This window comes from Ochlerotatus camptorhynchus, unplaced genomic scaffold (genome assembly GCF_037179485.1).
Source record: "Ochlerotatus camptorhynchus isolate MF236.1 unplaced genomic scaffold, CSIRO-AGI_Acam_v1.1 ptg000191l, whole genome shotgun sequence".
In the NCBI taxonomy this organism is placed as follows: Eukaryota; Metazoa; Arthropoda; class Insecta; order Diptera; family Culicidae; genus Ochlerotatus; species Ochlerotatus camptorhynchus.
The window spans coordinates 2,595,936-2,617,302 of record NW_027040681.1 but is presented as its reverse complement, the minus strand read 5'-3'; the positions used below and the strand labels follow the sequence as shown (position 1 = coordinate 2,617,302).

General features: G+C 39.5%; 1 protein-coding gene across 1 annotated transcript in view; it reads right to left on the bottom strand.

The window, feature by feature from the left end:
• pxb overlaps positions 1-21,367 on the bottom strand; it is a 315,174-nt gene that overhangs the window by 134,698 nt on the left and 159,109 nt on the right. The window lies entirely within an intron of this gene.

Here is a 21,367-nt window from a genome sequence, read left to right as displayed (position 1 = left end):
GTGACCTGTCAAAGCGGTGAAAAATGCATAGCTGGGCAAAGACGCTTCCCTCCGGGGTATTCAACATAAAAGAATGCGCTTCCTCCTTGGGCTCCATTCCCATCAGAAGATGGCACCGACGATCTCATCAATCCCGAGCAGAATGTCGCCAGTCAGCACCCAAGAAGGGAGAAAAACGGCTGATAAAATGCTTCGTCAAATTGAATTCAATTCACCCCCGACAAACCCCTCTCGAAATCACCTCCCACGTTGTTAGATAGATCCGTTTTTCACGCCCGGCTAATGAAACGGTTCTTGATGACAAACGGCAGCCTTCAGTCAGCAGTCAACAGGCAATGGCAGTCGATCCCGATTTCCGCGGGTAGGGTGCCATTTCGTCCTTCCAAACATCTCGGTCCTCACAAGAGGCAATCAGTGCGATAAAATCAAGCTAGCTTTCAATGGATCGGCTGCAGACGACACGGGCAGAGCTAAAATCGGGTCCGGGCCGAAGGACTGTTTACTGTTCTAATTTACATCAATCAAATTACATCAATCACCTTCGTGTCTTTTTCGCGGTGCCGGCTACGGCTGCGGGAATGAGAATCGATTCGAGTGGAATGGATCGAATTTGGTGGGATGCGGCACCGTTTCTACTTTTCTGTTTAGATTGAATGTGACCATGAAGTCGGAGACACCACAGAGGATGATTTATTTAAGATTTTGAGCAAATTTCAAGGAAAACGAAACTGAGAGCAGTTTAATGATGTTGAAGTAGGCCTTGAAAAATCAGAATCTGAACCAGTGTCAGTGTTGGCATCTACAGAAGATCAAGTTTCGAAGGTTTCACACAGTTATGACTCTGACTGCAGTACGACCATATTCTTCACCGAAAAATGACTAAATTAGAAATTGCGTTTTTACAGAAAATTACCAATCAAATGTTGATTAATTTGAACATCTTAATTTTTTTCAGATTATAATCGCATGACCACATTGTTTTTTAATATAATTTGCAAAGGATGTCCTAAAAATTATAAGCACAGTATATTATTGGAATAACACAACGTTATGTTAATGAACTCAGATATTTATTTCATATATTCTACTGTATTCTCTTTCAATTGAATGAAAATAATCCACAGTTCCTTGATTCGTATGCCAAGAAACAAACTTATGATCTGATGCTGCCCATTATCTTCAGCACCGATTCTTTGGTAATAATTTCGGCCAATTTTGTCCAGTCTTTTTCAAATTATTTGATTGAACTCGCTGTCTTAAAGTGATTCCGTGGATATCCCAAAACAGTTTCGATTGACCGGGCTTCCAGACAATTCGGAGGATTCATCTCTTTTGGCACGTATTGCACATTGTTTGCTTTGTACCAAGCTACCGTGTCTTTCGAGTTTCTTTCACTTATTGATGCCAAATCGTGCCAAAATAGTACTGGGCCATCATGTTGACGGATCATGGACCATAGTGCTCATTAGTGCTCATCATCTCCTGATCGTCACAAATGGCTTTGACAACTTGCCGCACATATCGCCTGCCAAACCATGACCTTCCTACGTAGCTCCAGTGTTGGCAGTTCAATGTGTAAGCAAGTATCAGGGAGTATGATGTTTTCTGCTCAATTTCAAGGCAAAGAACACTTTTTTTGTTTTAAATGATGCATCATATTAGATTACACTGTTTATTTTTTTTTATTTATTTGTGGTCAATCAGTGTAGCATGATTTAAAATTTCTACTCAAATGCTATTTGTTACAATTTTACTTCAAGTACTTGCATAACATTTATATTTTATTATTGATGCCTAGCTAACCTCGCGAAGAAAGTTTTTTAAGCGTAAATTTATTCATTGTTATGTCAATAGATTCACAGTATGTATTATAGCAAGACATCATTCCATTAAATGGGCTATTTTTGGCATTGTCTGTTCTTTGATTGGTGAGCCAGTGGGAGCATAAAACTTAATAAATTCCAAAATCTATGGGCTGTTAACTCTTTGCGACATCACATCGTTTATAAAAGCAATCATTGAGAACTCTCTTCGCTTTTCGAGCTCATCTAAATTAATTAGCATACAACGCGATTCATAAGATGGAAGTGGAAAACTCGCCTAACCCAACTTTCTTAGAGCAAACAACAAGAACTGCTTTTGAAATGATTCAATGTGGTTTACATGGGCTCCATATCATCATACCCCAAACTATGCTACAATATTCGAGAAGAGGCCTCACATATGCTACGTAAAGTGTTTTGATTGTGTAGGTATCATTGAAGTGCAAACTAAATCTTTTAATGAACCAGTGCATGTTGCTTGCTGTGTAGATAATGTTATTGTAGTGATCAGCAGAGGTTAACTTGGAGTCGAGGATAACACCTGAGTCTCTGACTTGATAGGATCTTTGGATTGTTTTCTGGCCAAGAGTTATTGTGTTGTGTATTAAAGGGTGTCCACGATGAAATTGCCACACTATGAAATTGCTCTAACTTTTTAACCGTTGGGTAGAATTTAATGAAAATTTGGGTGGATTTAGTTCATAGTGCATTATTTACATCCTGCAAGTTTTAAAGTCCTGTGATCAAAACTCGCGGAAATGGAGTCGAAAGAACAGCTCGTGCGTGATAAAATCTTGCGCATTCATCACGAGAACAAGGATCTCTCGCATCGTTCCACGGTGTCGCGAGTGATTAAGCGGTTCGAGGAACGGTTGACCACCGATCGGAAGCCCAGAAGTGAAGGAAAAAGTATTCCGTACAACACCAAAAATCACAACCGCGTAGTTGGGGCCTTCAACCGAAATCCGAACGCCTCCGTTAGGGATGTGGCTAAGAAGCTGCACCTAAGCCGAAGTTTTGTCCAGAAGGCCAAAACTAAGGCTGGGCTTCGAACGTTCAAGGTACAAAAGGCCCCTAATCGCGACGAGAAGCAGAACAAGTCCGCCAAAACCCGTGCCAGGAAGTTGTACCTCAACATGCTGACGAAAGTTGAATGCTGCATCATGGACGACGAAACATATGTGAAGGCCGACTTCAAACAGATTCCCGGCAACCTGTTTTTCACGGCCAAGGATAAGTTCAGCGTTCCGGAGCATGTCCGCACTCAGAAGATGTCCAAATTTACGAAGAAATTCCTGGTTTGGCAAGCCATCTGCACGTGCGGGAAGCGGAGTGCACCTTTCGTGACCCAGGACACGATGAACGGACAGGTGTACATAAAAGAGTGCCTCCAGAAGCGGCTGCTTCCTCTCCTGAAGGCCCACAACGTCCCAACAATCTTCTGGCCGGATTTGGCCTCATGCCACTACTCCAAGGACGTGCTGAAGTGGTATGCGGACAATAAGGTCAATTTCGTGCCGAAAATGTTCAACCCTCCCAACACTCCGGAGCTCCGCCCCGTCGAGAAGTACTGGGCGATTATGAAGCAGCACCTTCTTAAACGACCTAAGGTAGTGAAGACAGTCGAGAAACTGAAGAAAGTATGGGTTTACATGCAAAAAACGGTTGATTCACAGGTTGTGCAGAATCTTATGGCCGGGGTTAAGGCCAAGGTGCGGGCATTTGCGTATGGACTGTAAATAAAATACGAGTAAAATGGTAAAATGAAGTTTAATAGTTATTTCTCAATCCCTGAAAATTTGATGGCAATCGGATGAAAACTCGAATTTTGCGAATAAATTTTGTGTGTGGCAATTTCATCGTGGACACCCTTTACAACGTACTTTCTTGTGAAAAATATATAATTACGTTTATTAACATTTAGTTCTTACACATTTTTCTTACACCAAAAAAAAAACGTCAATTTTAAAAACTTGAAGATCAGGTGCTTTAGATATCTATTAACTACATACTTTGAAATACCTAATCTTACACGTGACGGAATCCATCTTTGACAGTAAGGATGAGACGTAAACAAACATGTCATGTAAAATTAAGTGCTCCGAGACTGAAAAGATCGAAAGTACGTTGATTGAGCTGAATTTCGCATCTATTATGACTCAAGTTTATGTCAAATATGACGATCGTATATGTCAGCCTCCGAGCACGTAAATTTACATAAATTTTTCTAAGTGTGTATATATCAAACTAATAAAATCATCCAAATACTGGGATCAATTGTTATGTCATCAAAATTCGGAAGCGATTTATTGATAGGGGAATTTTAGAATTTTTTTAAAACGGTCTGAAAACGTTTTTACAACGGTCCATACTTCTCAGGTGATTGTGACTAGAGAGGGTCTAGTATAAGAAAGGAGCGGACTGGCTGGTTTTGAGCCAAGCAAACTGTCAAAGCCAATCGAGCAGCGCTTATCTTGATTGCATTGGCAGTGTTGCTAGAAATCGCCTAGGCATGGGTTGCAAAGGTAGTTTGTTTTGAATCCGCTCCTCTCTTATCTCAGACCCTCTCTAATTGTGACTATTATCGGCAGTCTATTTTTCTTCGGCAACCTTTCCATTAGAACTGAGTGTTAACCAGCTGTTCTATTATCGGCAACTCAAAATCAACCGTATTTTGTAGTGCCCATATTTTTTTAAAAGAAAAAGGGCTTGCTCAGTCATAAAAATGTAATCAGATTGAAGCTAAAAGACAAGGGAATCGTTTAAATACATTCAGCGATGTGTTTTGGTGAGAAAGTACAGCGAAATCAACGATTAAGTTTTGGATGCCGCAAACAGCCAATGGTTGCCGAAGCCATAATTAACCAATGAATTTTATATAAGGCCAAAGGGCTTATTGGTGTTAGTGAAATGTGCAAATGTTTAGTGATGTTCGAAATTTATTGCAATGTTTATCTTTTTACACGAAACAGCTGTTAGCAGTTACGTATTTCCATCTGTTCTCAGTATGTTGGCCGTGACGTATTTCTATCTGTTCGCAGATATTCAGCAATATTTACACCATTTTTGCTTCTAACACATTAGCCGATAGGTGAATCCATTAGAAACTAAGCGATCGTTGCCCTGTAACTTGGGTAGATCACCTTTTCGTGGTACGTTACGGGATGTAAGATCTACCACCGATTCCTAGTCCTGACTACTTCAAACTTGGGGAACAGGATTTTTCAGTAATCCAAGGAACACATCTTAGTCCTTGTTACTGTTTATGCCTTGTTGATAGTGACAAGACTCGGCTGAGTTAGTTAGTCTTCATCTATGTGATTCCTAATCTTCTAATCGCTGTTTAGTTTGAAGTGGTTAAGACTAGGGTTCTGATGCATGGTCATTATCGGTGTCATTCTTTAATTTTGTTGCTAAGGAATCCAATTTTGACTGACAAAGGGGCGCGCCTTTGGAGGGTGTTTCAACACTCCGAAGGGTATAAATAGCGGGACATTTCAATTAGAGTCGGATCCTTGCGATAAATCCAAGAATAACAACTGTAAAAAAATCGAATACTTCATCATTTCTCAATAGTGTTGGAGTAATACGACATGCACTAAACTAAAGACACGGGCGGTCGTGTATTTCTACAATACAAACAAACGGCGGAGATAGAGAAAAGGAAAAATGTCGTAGCGCATTATTTTTCAAACAGTTTATTGGAATTCCATTTTAGCTGCAAGCTTTCGTGTCACAGTAAATCATAACTCCCTTATTTACGCATAATTTAAACATCCAAGCTTATGAGTGGTTAGTATTCGTTCTTAATTTATAATTCCATGCAGTAAACATCAAATCAATGCTATAATTAGCCAGAAATCAGCAAAATTCTACATGACATAAATTTATGTCGCACGCGCCGCTGGTCTTGTCTGCTTCATTGTACGCAAATGTTCTGTCACCTGCAGAAAACAGTTAAGAAATGTCATGACATTTTTCCGCTTGCCAGTTTGTGTTTGTGCGTCTTCTGTATGGTCATTGCGCAAAGTATCAAATGTTAAGGAAAAAACGGTGAACTCCAATGCCCGTGCCACCACTGGGTGTTAGGTCCCGAACAGAGAAAAAAAAGCGATCGTTTCAGCCTCTGGTGGTGAATAGGGGAACCATCAAAAGAGTGATAAGGACTGACATTTTCGCCATGAAGCATAGGAAGAGGAAAATATTTTTACCTTTTCTGATAAATTTGTCCATCGCATGTGCTTCAAACCATCATCCACATGGAATATTTTGTTTTCTGTAACAATTTTACAGTGATCCGGCTGGGGCTTCCACATAAGTGAAGATTTATAAAACTGCCCCAGCGGTTATGACCTTCCGGGTTTTTAATGTGGTGTTATTTGAGCTGTACATCTGTTCAAATATGTAAAAAATAATAAAATAAGACCCCTCCCGATGGAAATATGCAAGATATGCATTCGAATGTGCATGAATTTGAGATGTAAAAAATGATGTAAACAAACGGTTTGGTTGACGATTCCTCTCGTAATCCCCTAGCGCCTCTACATTGGTGGTGGATAGAAACAGTTTATTGGTAAGCTTCAGGATTTTTTGTCAGCCTACTAGCAGTTCAATTTTGTATGGAATTCAGGTCCCATAATGGGGCCTCCATTAGCTCAGTCGGTAAAGACGCAGCTACAAAGCAAGACCATGCTGGAGGTGGCTGAGATCGATTCCCGGTCCGGCCTAGGAATTTTTTTGGTTGGAAAATTGTTCGACTTCCCTGGGCAATAGAGTATGATTGTACTTGCCACACAATTGTACTAATGCGCACCTCTATGAGCAACAAAAGGACGAGAGCGAAAGGTTTCTGATTTGGAATACCTACACTTTGATTACTCTATGCGATACCCATTCAAGTGTCAATGCACCTCAACAAACAAGCACTATCACCGGAGAAAGCTTGCGGCTTTGACTAATTTTCGGCTTCATCCTACAACTTGATCCTGTGTGAGAAGCACCGATCCGGAGAAGAGCGGAAGTCAACACAGCGCTTCAGTGTTGGCACAGAAAAGTAGTTTGTTCCCTCGTGGTGCTTAGTGGTGGATTACGACGATCCTTGTCATTTGACGTAATGATATTTGCAACCGTGTTCATCGTTAGACAATTCGCGACGACGACGACGACGACGATGAGGATGATGGCAACATCCTACCCGAGCTGGGCAAAACATGACGCTTCATCCTTCCTCATTTAATTACATATTGTCTGCCGTCGTTAGAGCCTTGTGTCGCTTCCGTGATGAAGCAGCGGTGCTTGAAACATAGGATTTTTCATTAAAAAAAAAGAAAAGCTGGAATGCTCAAAGATATCCAACATGATAGAAGTTATAAGCAGAAGCACTCCTCGACATCCACCCATCATAAAACATAACACTTGTCGTTCGCATAATAATGATGACACACCGGTGAAAGCTTCTCTCGCCTTCCGTGTCCCGAGTGCCGGGCAAGTTCCTCGCAACAGGAACTTTCCATTTTATTTACTTTAATTTCATCATCATACTCATCACCATCATCGTCATGAGCTTCTTTACCGAGTAACAAGAACTGAACAGAGAGAGTGTACGAGCCCTCATGCTACTCATAAAGCTCCGAAAGACACACACGCACACACACGCACACACACATTCGCTCCTGGTTGTTCTTATCAGCCGGTTGTCATCGGCAGTAGCTAGGGAGTATTGTTCTGCAGTCATTAACGTCATCATAAATATCACTCTTTTGAGTGACTCTGCGCGGGCTGCTCTTCTCGTCGTCACCGCCATCCGAAATCGAAAGATCACATCTCATCTTTCCAAGCCAGTGCCTTTGATGACGCTTCGCTGGCAACGGCGACGACGACAGTAGCTCTTGGCAGCTTCATGATACAAGAACGGGGAGGAGATTAATAATATTATTTCCTCACTTTTGCCATCCATTCATTAATTTTCTATGGAATAATAAGGTTTTCATATTTACGTAACTGGGCAGTTCCAGCTACGTCGTCCATAGATGCGGCGCTGGATCATTCTTAGCCTTTGCCGGAGAATGCAGAGCCAGATGTGACTTGACTCATTAAAGGTCCATTTTATTGAAATAGGTCACATGCAGCGGCGATAAAGTGTGCTGACGTATAATGGGAAGAGTAGCGGCGTTCTGTCGAAAGGTTGAGATCTACCGGGCCTGATGAGCATGCAACGACCGGTGAAGTATATAGGGTAGGATGGTGCAAAACGCACCCTTTAAGCAAAATCGTCAATGGCTGGCGAATGGAAGCTAAAATCAAGAAGAAAGTAATGGCGTTTGGTTCATTACCATGTTTTCTACAAAGATCGAGTGATTTAGAACTACAAAAGGATGATTTTCCATGACTTTCAAGGTATTTTCTAAATTGCTTCCAAAATGATAGCGGGGCAAAACGCCTGATTCATGATGCAATATGCACCACAACATTGGGACAAGACGCACGACAACAATGGCCAAAACGCACCACAACATTGGGGTAAAATGCACCCCATGGTAAACAAACCATAACCCCTGCAAGTAGATAATGCAAAGGGATGCGGTATTTCAAATGATTATTTCTTTATGTTACATCAGAAATAAGGTCTCAAAATCTCAATAGAATGTTAAACTGTGATTCATCAAGTAAAATATCTAAAAAATATACGAAACGTAAATTTTTTAATTTTTTTTTGCGATACATGATGATAAAAGCTTAATTTACAGTCGATGATTTTAACAACTGTGTCCTGTTTTGCACAAAATGCAATTTTTTTAAGGAATCAGTAGGTCAATACATGATTTTATGATCAAGAATTATTTGTTAAACCTCCAGTTGAAAACAATCACAAACCGTTACCCGGAAAATGCATCTGAGGAAAAGTTATCGCTGTTTTTCTATAAGTGGGCATTTTACCCCAGGGGTGCATTATGGGCTGTTCTCCCTTACCAGGGTTCATATGAGCCAATGTCGGGTGTCAATGGCTACGTGTTTCCGAGTGGTGAAGACTAAATGTATAGATTTTGTGAAATGAGAATTTCCCAGTATGCGTTTGAAACTGAAGCGGATTTTGCTTTGTTTGAAACATTACTAAGAACAGTGGAGTGGACTTCTCAAATGGAAAAGTCATCACTACCCGACCAAGAACCGGGAACTAACCGATAACATATGAACATCTTAATTAGTATAATACGTTATTTTGGTATACTTGTAGTCATGCTATACAGTTTTGGTCACGAACTGCTCATTTGAAAATAACTTTGCCCACAGTTGACGAAACATAGTTCTTTCCATGATTTCAGTTTGGGTCTTACTAGTCCTATTGAGAATCAGGTTGCTCGGGATTATCTGAACATTTTCTCTCGGGAAAATATTTTTGATGATTCCTGGGGGACTGTTTTGGACGAAGTAAGATCTATAAGTAAAAAGTTTCATAATATGAAAGCTCCAGGTGATGATGGAATTTTCTATATCCTCATCGAAAAACTCCCAGAGAGTACCTTGTCTTTCTTGTTAAATTATTTAACAGATGTTTCCATTTGGCATACTTTCCTGATAAATGGAAAAATGCTAAAGTTGTTCCAATTTTGAAGCCGGATAACAATCCAGCTGAAGCTTCTAGCTACCGTCCAATAAGTTTACTTTCTTCAATAAGGCCGGAACAAATCACAAGTTTTTCTTTTGTCACTAGATGCTCGCACCAGTCGAGAGGGGGAAGATAAAAAATAAACCAAAAAAAAAAAAAATAAAACATTTAAAATTCGTTTTACATTATATCTAAACAGTATATTTCAAACGCTCACATTTTTCTTAGCCTCCGCTTTAGCTTTGAAGCCGGGATTACTTCTTTGAAGCCGTGATTTTTGACAATAATGTAACAAATGTTAACTTTATTATGTGTAACACTCGAGTCATCAACAAGACATTTCGCGCATTAGTTTTTATCTCCTTTCAAGGAAGAACATTGGTAATAATGTAGTTGGCAGAACCGAAAAACCAAATTTCTATGAAAATACGGATGGATTCAGCAATTCGGTAAAACCAAAGGAAGGAGCCGAAATTCAACTTGGCAGAACAGAAAATCAAAGTTTTTTTTTTAATGAAAAAAGGGACTTTTGTGAATTAAAACTCGGTATTCTCAAAAATTGAAGAAATTCAACCCTCACGTATGGATTCAGCAACTTCTAATAAAATACAAGCCAAGTTTTCAAAGATAGAAGCCAAAATTCAGTTCGGAAAAACAGAAAAATTAATTTTCTATGAAAATAAATTCTTTTGTGAATATTAACCAGGTTCGTCCTTCCGGTATTCAGCAAGTTCCATTCTATAAAATCCAAGCACAAATTTCAAAAGATTGAACCGAAATCTAAGTTGGCTTCAAAAAAATTTACCATCACGTATGAACTCACAAAGGTCTATTCCATAACATCCAAGCCTGTTTTTCAAAAGACGGAGCCAAAATCCAACTTGGCTGATCAAGAAACCCAAATTTCTATAAAAATACGTACTTTTGTGGATGTAAACCCAGTTTTCTCAACAATTGTACTTGCTTTAAAAATAATCTACCATCAGAAGATTGGGTCTCTCTAATCTACCATCAGTAGATTGGGGGTCTCATAGCCTAGTCAGTAAAGGCACGGTATTACCAAGCCGGAGGCGGCGTGTTCGATTCCCGGTCCGGTCGAGGGAATCTTTCGGGTTGGAAATTTTCTCGACTTCCCTGGGCATAGAGTATCATTGTGCTTGCCACACAATATGCAAATTCATGCATTGGCATTGGCATCGAAAGCTCTTAATTAATAACTGTGGAAGTGCATTTAGAACACTAAGTTGAGAGCATGCAAAAAGCTAATATGCACTAAGCAATAAGCTTGAAATGCGAATAAGAAGAAGAAGAAGAAGAAGAAGAACCATCAGGTAGAACACACGAAGGTCCATTCTTTAAAATCTAACCCTAATTTTCAAAGGATGTGAATCTCACAAGCACGAGGAAGGGATCTAAGGGAGCGGAATCTACGTTAAAAGTTAGGTAAATCACTTCAGGAAAGCTCAGACTAACATTCAATATAATTCAATCACTCAAAAGAAAAGTTTGGACTCCCTAAGGAAGGTTTTGAACCACTTCAGAAAAGGTTGGACACCATTTGGAAAATTTAAACTAAAAAAATCACTTCGGAAAACTTTCTACACTTTCACTAAGCAAGGTTGTGTTCTTGCCAAATGCCAAAGCAGTTAACAAAAATCTGGAGATCACTTAGGAAAATATCTAACCCGTTTGACTAGTTTGGTTTCAGTTCGGAAAACGATGAATCAGAAAATGCGAAACCAATTCTTTAAAGATTGGATTTGGAATATGTTGAATCACTTCAGGAAAGTTTTGAAAACTTTAAAAAGGATTGAATAACATAACAGAAAAGTTTAGACTCAGTTAGAAAAGTATTGATGACTTATTCGAAAGTTTGAACTCACTTCAAAAAAGTTCAGACTCAGTTTTTAATCTGCTTTGAAAAGTGTCACCTCAGTTAGGAATTTCCTGAATCGTTTCTGATTTGGTCTCACTTCTAAACATTTTAAACCGATTTGAAAAGATTGGATTTAGCTCGAAAATTGTTGAATCACTGTAGAAAAGAAGTGAATCATTAAGTATCATTGCAGAAGGTTTGTAAGTTAAGAAATGTAGATCGAATGCAAAAAATCTGGCGACTACGGTGGGCTGAGCACATCGTAATAATGTCGGATAACGACCCACTGAAAATGGTTCTTTGAAGTGATCCGACTGGAACAAGACGAAGATGTGCGCAACGAACAAGAGGGATCGATCAGATTGAAGGTGGCTTACCTAGTGAGTTGCCAAACAAGATTAGGAATGATGTTCGATAAAATCCGTTTTCAACAACTGAAACCGGCTGATCCGACTTCAAGCACCTGTCATGCCGTACTGGTCAAGTACCAATTTATGTGAAAATTCTTTAAAAGAACAAGGTGATACAACCACCACAACAACAACATAATAAAATCTAGCAAAGCTAGTATGCATACCCAAATGAATTTGCGAAAAATCAATATACACTGAAAGTTTTATTTTATTTCCCCCTTGATGATATTCCAAAATTTTGAAGGGGGGGGGGGGGGGTGACAAAAGAAAAACTTGATATTTGTTCCAGCCTAAGTAAACTTTTTGAAAAGAAAATTTTAAATAGAATGATGCTTCACATCAATACGAACTCAATTTTTGCAGATGAGCAGTTTGGATTTCGCCATGGGCATTCAACTACTCATCAACGCTTAAGAGTTACCATTTTAATTCGTTCAAACAAATGTGAAGGCCACTCAACTGGAGTTGCAATGTCCAACAACATAATTAATAATTTCAGGCAAAATCGTTGCATTCCTCAATTGCAACAATTAATTCCCTTTACACTTAGATAAGATTTAGTATTAGTTTTTAGTTTTAAGATTTCAATTGTTATACTGACATGCAGGTTTAAAAAACCTTTTTAAAATACTGAATTGCCAAGGCAGGAACAATGTAAAAACAATTAGATATAAATCATAACAATTAAGACTGGTAAGTTACTGTAGTAACTGGTTCACCTAGTTTAAAATGAAATGTAATTTATTTTGAATATGGAACAAATAAAGAGTTAAAAAAACATATTTCATTTTTGAAGCAGTCGATAGAATCGGGTTTAAGCTTGTTATAGATACGTAAAAAAGTAGATTTTAATTCTTGTTATAAGCTGTATTTGATTATGCGTTGTAAAAATGAAGTGAGAAATGCTCGCTGCACATTTCGGACTTTAAGTGTAAGAAAATCATTGGTGTTGATTCAAATGTTAAGATTTACCTACACTTTTTGCATATCTATAGTAAACTGTGATCCTAATCTATCAATTATTTTAAATAAAGACAAATTTCCACAATTGATTGAAAACTTATCAACAATGAGTAGTTGGTATGTACAACTGTGCATGCTTGTGGTATACAACCTTGTTTTGATCGAAATATTTTGTAAAATATCAAATAAATATCAATACAACAAAATATGATCTTTCAGCTGGCGCCGGTGGTGTAGTGGTAAGCGTGACTGCTTTCTAACACCCCAATGGGTCTGGGTTCAATCCCAGCCGAGGTCGGTGGGATTTTTCTGAGGCATAAAAATCTCTGGTCACGTCTTCCTTCGGAAGGGGGAAGTAAGCCGTTGGTCCCCGGCCCATGTGTGTTGAATGGGTGCGATATCCTACGCAGGTGTGGAAGCTGCCTTCCTGCACATTCGATTGCCGTCAATGGATGGCAATCGATGTCCGTCGGTGATTGGCACTAGATTGCGGAACAGAGACCGACGTTAAATAAAGGAAAGAAGAAAATATGATCTTTCAGATTTTAGACAATAATAGACAAGAAAATAACACTTAAATTATTTACTTTCATTTTCATTTTCATAATGCAGCGCAGGGTGGGGCAGTAAGAGCACAAGTCAATCCAAGGCCGATAGTAAAGGAGGGGTAATGGCTGACTCGTCACATGCAGGCTACATGATCGCCATGGGAGGGGATGATGATTAGATTTAAGTGGGTGGTTGGATTTTTTTTTGATTGAGTTGGCCACGACCCTACAAAATGATATGGAATGTGTAAGCTGGAAATCATTTGAAATCTGAATGAGTTATTTAATTATGTATGAATCCATTATTGAGAGTACTGCTCTGCTTTGAATCAAATTTAAGAATTATATAATGATGCTTTCATATCGTTAGCGTTGTTACGGTAAACATCGTAGATTGGATCTAGTGTTTGTGCATTTTAAAGTTTATGGTTTATTGAGAGGTAAGGAATATTTAGTTCCAATGTGATAACGGTTTGAACATTTCAACTCTTGGTTATTACAGCGCTTTATGATATCGAATCCCAGCGATGGTGGTTTATTCTGTTTTGGTAGAGCTTGGGATTAAGCCCATAATTTTAGGCTCAGTAAACATCAGAGCATCTCAAACCACAACACTCCACAACAAAACATGATTAGGTTTTCGTTTGGTATGTAATGAACAAGAGAGATACGCGATAATTCTTATACTTTCTGCGGTTGATGATCAATAAGCTAATACCAGTGTGCATAGCAATCCGAACTCCCACTATAAACAATCAACACATTCTTAACCATTCTCATTCTATCATTTCTTTTTAAATTTTCTTTCTTCCCTGAAATTCACTTGTTAGCAAACAAATGAGCGAAAATCTGATTACTATTTGTTTTGGTTGAAATAACAACTTCCACTGTTGCCTTTATCTACAAATAAACAAAAATGGGAGATTTATTCTACATATCCGTTGATCCACTAAATTTATCTTGTGTTATTCCGTCTTAAGTAACACTTTTCTGTGATACAATGCTTCATTCCGAGATTAGTAGTCCTATCTAAAGTATATTTTGTTTAGGGTCGGTACTTCCACCATGGCCACCTGACTCCATCCTAACGCACCATGTCATGGTAAATGGTATTCCCAAAGGCCACAACCGAACACATAACAGTACACACAGCCATAACGGAAGTATTCACCCTTTTCGAAAATGAAGCAATACATAAATTATGTATGATACCAACTGCAATATAATATTTTTTGGTTATTTATTCAATGATAATTATTGAATGAAAAACAATTAAAGTACATCGCGCAATTAAAAAAAGCATTTTTTAGTCGTTTTCCTAAAATTTACATTATTTAATCTAACTGGTATCGTCCAGTTTAAAAGTGATTTGCGGCAAAATCCTCTGGTATCACACCTGATATCAGTGCCTTTTTGTAAACGTTTACGACGTGGCTTAAAAAATGAATGAAAAGAAGGTGTGATACCATCACTTCGGGCCACTGTCTTGGATTCCCATGCAGGTCTACAGAATGAGATTAAGCTCTCCCACCTTCGGCAAGGTGCTTAAGAATGGCCTACGGGAGGGAATAACACTTAAATTGTGTATTAGTTCTTTATTAGTAGAACATTTTTGATGAAATATTTTTGGTATTTTACCTCTTATGTCAGGCTCGTCAATACCATATTCAGATTTTTTTCCTCTGTTCGGGACCTAACACTACTGCGACCAGTAAATTGATCTATTGTAGTATATCCCATGTCCTTAGTTTAGTGCATGTCGTATTACTCCATCACTATTGAGAAATGATGAAGTATTCGATTTTTTTACAGTTGCCACTCTTGAATAATTTGATAAATTTACTGGAAAAAGTCTCAGAAATCTAATGAAACTGTGCAAGATAGTTCAAGTTGGGATGAATGGTGTTTTTCAAATAGACTAGGCCATGTTTATATGGCCGATCACTACCTTTTTTTCTTTGGTTTGTTTTCCGTCGATCTTGTTTTCCGTGCTGAGCACCAATGCTACCGACAACAGCGAGGCAGCTCCCACACCTGGACCCTACATATCGAGCCATCACATCAACCCATGAACCGGGGACCAACGGTTTAACTTCCCTTTTAAGGCGTGATCAGAGATGTTATGCCACACAACATCCCGGCGGTGCCGACTGGGATTGAACCCAGGCCTGCTGGGCTGAGAGGTAATCACGCTTACCACTACACCACCGACGCCGCTATCACTACCCCTTGATTCCCACTATTTTTTCGTTACCAACAACTGTACCAAATTTGAACGTATATGGTTATGATCTGATACTGGGGGAGAGCTTTAAATTTTTCTATGCGAAAATGTATGGGTAACGGAGCAAAGCTTTTCATTTGCATGTCATAAAATTCCAAAAAATTAAATATTTTTACCGAACCTGTGAATTGGATTGTGAAAACAACTTTGTCAGAGACTGGAAATCGATTCAGTTTCAATGCAAGCAATTTAATAGTTTTGTTCCATTCCCCATACATTTTCCCATACAAATTTTAAAGTTGTCTTGTAGTTCCAGATCGTAATCAAATTTGTTGATGACCTCGATACACATCGAAAAAATAATGGGGATCAGAAAGTTGTGATCCGCCATATATACATGACCCACCCTAATGTACATTAAAGAAAAATATTATTGTTTTAATAACATATAGGGGAAAAGTTGGCTTCGGCAATACCTTAACCTATTATCGTCAGGGGGTAAACAAAGTCCTAAAGCACTCAAATTTGGCCAATAGTTGCTCTGAAACACAATGTATCCACATGCCAAAATTGAGCTCTCAAGGACGTTGTTTACCCCCCCCCCCCCGACGATAATAGGTTAAGGTATTGCCGAAGCCAACTTTTCCCCTATTGTTTGACTCAATTACAAATATCTCAAACAAATCTCAATAGACAACTGATATTAAAAAAAATTCATTTGATGTACATTTTGAATAACTTATAACAGTTTGCGCACACTTGCGCTTTTCGAAAAAAAAAACATTCATTTTTTCGTGCTCTAAAAAAAGGAGTTTTTTTTTCTTGAAACATTTGACTGGACCAAAAGCGATTGATGAAAAACGATGGACGTATTCGTTTGAACGATTTTACAAAACTTAATACTAGAAAAGTAAACTTCAGGCAAATTTTACAAAACATCATATATATCTGTTGTTTGTAGATAAACAGCGCTTAAGTCTTCAAAAACGGTTTATAAAATTTAACGTTAATTACTTCCACTGAACTGGTTTTAGAATTCTCATGTCATTTGATGGGTCATATGAGAGGTTTTATTCGTTTAAGGTCGGCTTAAGGTGGTTAAGCTTAATAACGGGATTACCTTACGGCCATATCTTTGGAACCAGATGATTGATTCAACAATATTCAAAATAATTCTAGGAGCCTATTGTACGTTTCATTTGGTGGTTATTGCATCCTATTCAGTTAAGTGATTGCCGACAGAAACACGACTTACTGCCCAAACTTTGTATTCACCGGAACTGATTCTTGTCATATCTCCGGAACAAGATGATCGATTCTATACATGTTCCGATATCGTCGAGCGGAGTCGTTTGAAGATGCTTCCGGAGGAAGTCGAAAGACACTTACGAGGCAAGCCAGTATGACTCCCGGGAGTAGCCAGAAGAAGCTTCCAGGCAGAGTTGCGACCTATCACAATCACGATCGTCAAACAGCTGATGGTAGTAACGCTTGGTACATTTCTAGTAATGTGCTTGTCGAAGCACACTCCATTGAGCATCCATCAAGTTGACGAAAGAAGTAAAAATGCGACTGGTTAATGTCATCTTCGATGGTGATCCATCACCGATTTGGTTATTCCCGACAATCACGCCGCTCATCTCTGCTCGTTTTGAAGCAGTTGCTGCTTTGCTTACTTATTCCAGTGTATTGGTGAGTGAGCCCAACAGCTTCGTTTAACTTTGCCAGCTTTGTTTGTAACTCACACAGTTGCGCGTGCCGAAATCAACTTGGAATGCGTAGGCATTGTTTTCATTTTCTTCTGTCGTTTCGCTTTTTCTCATCATCGTACTGCAGAAGTCTTCACTCCTTTTGCTGTGTTTTACATCATCAGCAACGAGTGTTACGTTTTGCCTGTGAGCAGCAACCATTACTGGTGATTGTTGTTTACCATGGCTTTACCTCTCACTGTGTGACAAAACGTTCTGTCAGCGATAGTCGGTTGATGCGTTGACGAGTGTCGTGTGAGTGTCATGATATTTTGCATCATTGCTTCCAGGATAAATTGCAAGACTCTCCCGGTAGCAGTCAGGATAAACTTCTGGAGGAAGCACGAAAAATCCTCACAGATGGTGTCAGAAGAAGCTTCCAGAGGAAACCCTTCAGAAATATCCAGCAGAATGTGGAAGAATCTTCCGGAGGATCTTAATAAAACTGGAACTAGCTATCGCGGAAAGATGGAAGAAATTTCCGGAGAAAATTGGAAGAGCAATCTTGAAAAAATCAGAACAAACTTCCGGGAGTAGTCAAAAGGCATTATCTAAGGAGGTCAGGAAAAAAATCCTGACAAGTCTGAAGAATCTTTCAAATGAAATCGAAAGAAACTTGCAAAGGTATTGATTTACGGTTTAGCGACTTGCAGTTAATTTAATTGTCTTGTAAGAAAGTTTTATATATATCAGCGAATATCTGTGAAAAATTACAGGAAATCTGTCAAAAATTACTAAACTGTTTACCGAACGTTCAGCTGTTGAGATTTCGGTAAAATTTAACAGTTTTCGGTGAATAATCTTAGTGTGTACATTTTGAGAAAATTTCAGGGTTTTTTTTTATTATTTGAGGGCTCTTGAACAAAGAGTTTATGTTTAGATATTTTTATACACAAGAATTAAATGAAAAATGAACCATAGAAACATGCGTTGGCTCAAATGTTGCACAAACAACACTACCGTTCTTGATATTTAAGGGACCATCCAGTTAAGGAGGATATGGAGTAACGGAATTTGTTTGCGATAAATTCTCGATTATCCTGGATTTCCATCGAGTTAGGGAGAATATCGAGTAAGAGAGAGTAGACTGTATGAAAAGTGCAAAAGTAAACTCTTGGGGGGGGGGGGGGAATTTGATTGAACCCTACCCCCACTTCCTATCCCTTCGCTGCGCCAATGGTGCTGATAATTTGTTAATCAAGCTTATATCTAGTAGATATGTTGCTGCTATCAAAACATCAAAACTCTCGCGGATCCATGTTTTTCTGAAATGCTGCTCAGAAGTATCACTTTGAATAATCCAAGCTAATGACATCGAATCAAGTGCCCTTTCATCCACTCCCGAGGGCCAGCATAAGTGTCGGTGCCGAGCCGAGGGGCGTTGCCAGCCGCTGTCAAACCAACAACCGTCAAGCTGTCACTCATTGCAGAAGATGAGCGAAGGGAACGGGGGCGAGCAGCGCTAAATTAAGAGCCCATCAAAGAGCAACATTGATTGCAGCAGACGATTCCCGCGGGACTTGTTCATTCAGTTCCATCTCCATCGCCACCGTGTTGTTGTCGAATGTGCAAAGATATAGAGCACCGGAGAAATCAAATGTCAACCCTATGAAAATTTGCGCCATTAATCTTCCCCCTATTAGAGTGCAGCCGCTCGCTCGCTGCTCTTCATCAGTCGTAGAAAATAGCAACATGTGCGCACCGTATACCAAATTATTAATTGGATTTGCGTGTCTTTTTTCCCTCTTCTTGTTACAGACTGACTGAGTGAGGGAGTTCAATGGTACAGAGGCAGTACAATACTGGAGAAAAAAAAGGATTTCCAAGTTCGAGTGCGTAGAGGGATGCGCTGATGAATATTTGAGAGGTAGCGGAACGTTGAATTTTACATCACATCGGGTAGTGCACCGAAGCCTGAGCCGCCCGTCTAGACCCCGGCCGGTAGACAAGTAGCACTCGTGTGAGCACTAAATTAAGTACAACAAACTACGATCGGAGCGGTTCGTGCATGAAAAAAAAATGAAACAGGGAACTTTCTGCGTTATGAATAAATGAATACGTTTCATTTGGAAATTCATACATGAACCAGAAAAACAACTAGGTATACTCCTTCCGTCGTTCGATGCCTTCGATGCTGAATGAAACATGGTGCCAGGTAGATTTGACCATTATTGCCTGTAGGTACACCTCTATGCTTCTCTCTACGGTCGACGCGTTTGTGCGTTTGTATATTTGAGCAGAATTGGCGAGTTTATTAAATATTGAAATAGGCGATATTATTCACTGCGTGAAATGCGAGCGATTCACGGTGAAACAAAAAACCGTCGATGAGGTGCTCGAACTTCCCGCTGTAGAGTTGCTCTGTCCCTTTCATACGTGTGTGTACGCACATGATGCATTAATTCATATTAATGACCAAATAAATCATGGGATATTTATTTGCAAAGGTTCGAAGTGCATGAAATATGGAACTAGTTCTACTAGAATGCTCCGTGGACTCGGACAGGTACGTACCAAGTCCAGGTAATTCTCGCCGGGCCGATCATGAAAATGGATGCTCGATTGAATCCCGCAGGAGGAGGTGCGAAAAAACCCGAAGCCCCGAGAAAAAGCAAACAAAATTCCGCCGCACTTGAAATCTGTATATTTTTATATTTAATGATATGCTGCTCTGGGGTCCACAATGAACGGGGGAAGCGTTGCGCCCCAAACCATCCCCGTCGCCCACGAGGGGACGGTTGGTGGTGGCGTGAACAGAGAGCGAGAGAGACAGATCTAATTGTAACTCAATAGCAGTACACGGTCAAACGAAGCTAAACAACACTTATTATATGCAAATTCCGGCAATGGCAAGTGGCTTGGTAAAGCACACGCCCGACGGAGCCTATCACGATTGGGGGAACTGGATCGCTATCAGGACCGTAGCAAGGGGGGAATGGCTTGGGAAATAACCATAACCAAAAATCGCAGTTTCGGTGAAAACACCATTTACTTAAGTAATGTAAAGTGCGTTTTCTCAATCTTGGGTTGCCATCGTTTCCGATGAGAAGAGAAGGCCATATTTATATAAGGACTGTTCAGGTTATAAAACTGACACACAAATTCAGTCAGAACATTTCTGTTTGTCTACTCCACTTGATGCTTTATTGGGCAAGTATGAAGCTTGATCCTCAACAGTGTGGACTTAATCCCGGGATGTGAGTTAAAATAAATATCGGAATGCACGTCATTAAACAGAAGATTGCAATTGATGAATCTACGCGAAACTGCATCAGTGCATGCGACACCTAGGTTTGAAATCCAAAACCACGAAAGTGATGATGTACTAAAAAATATTCCATACGATTTGACAGCTAGCAAAACGTCATTATCATTTTCACATCATTTCCATCTGCTGGAAGACCGTAACGTAGATTCATCAATTTGCATTTTGAAATATTGCGTTCACGGGGTCGGTCGTCTTCGCTTTTCTTCCGCTGTCTGCTCGCCGCTGGGCCGTGTGGGTCTCCTCGAACGATTTTACCACATGGTACATGGCCGAATTGTCGATTCCAAACTGTTTCGCGATCCACCTGTGGAAGCGGCCTGGATTTTCCACGAACGCTCCCATAATGTTTTGTCGAAGCACTTCTTGCTTGAAAGACATCTCGATAACCGCTTGCCAGATTGTGACGAGATTTTGTACATGTAAACATTACCCTCGAAACTAGTTTTACTCAAAATTTCATAAATTTTTACCCATACAATAAAAAATTATACACAAAAGAAAGTGTTTAATTTTTTTCGAGTACAATCTTTACGTGAGAAAGTGAAGGAGAGAAGAATGTTTGTTTTTTTTTTGTTCGAGCCGTCGACACACACGTAAATGAGAAACACCGTTAGTGTCAAAGACAGTTGTCAACGTCAATTTGGCAGAAGCATTTTGGAATGACGAAGAGCTCTTCTCATTACATCTTGCAGTGTCCAATGGGTAAACTAGTTATAGTTGCCTCTTTCTTTCCAACGCTAGAGTCAGTGTTTAACGAGTCACGCCGTGAGTAAAGCCATAGAGGCAACTCTAAGAGCAGAAGGTCCCGAAGAAACGTGCTCAACTTTTTGGCTCAGCTCAGGTACTATCTCCGGTCCCAAACTAATCGATGCACCCCTCGAAACATAGGAAAATCCAC